Below are 549 nucleotides of genomic sequence, written 5' to 3' on the forward strand. Positions count from 1 at the left end.
GAAAAGTGGGAATGGCGATACACGTGGACGAGATGACGGGGTCTTTTTGGGGAGACTAGGAGGAAGAGGGGTTGGGGGAACTTGAGGAGGAGGGGGAAAGACTGGAAAAGAAATTTGATTGGGGGAAAGGGGGAAAAAAGAAAAAATTTGCAAATAGGGTAGGGGAAGTTGGCTTTTGGAAAAAAAGGGGGGAGGGGACCCCGAAGGGCCATTTTAAAAGGGGAAGGAAACAAAAAACCTGCCTGTTTTTGTTTTTGGGGGGCCCTTTTTTGGAAGAAAAAGGATTCAGAATTAGGGGGAATCAAAAATAATTAACCCAAAAATTTGGGCAATGGGGAGAGAGGGAAAAGGGGGTTTGGGAAATAGGAGAGGGGAGGGAGAGAGGGGAGGGGAAAACGAAAGAAGAGGGGGGAAGGATAGGGGACAGGAAGGGGATTAAAAAAATTTGGGGGGAGAAGAAAAAAGAACAAAAAGGGGGGAAGGGCCGGGAAAAAGGGATCAGGGAGGAAGAGGAGGGGGAAAAAGGGGAAACAAGGGATGCTTTTTTTG

This window comes from Penaeus monodon, chromosome 22 (assembly GCF_015228065.2).
Source record: "Penaeus monodon isolate SGIC_2016 chromosome 22, NSTDA_Pmon_1, whole genome shotgun sequence".
In the NCBI taxonomy this organism is placed as follows: domain Eukaryota; kingdom Metazoa; phylum Arthropoda; class Malacostraca; order Decapoda; family Penaeidae; genus Penaeus; species Penaeus monodon.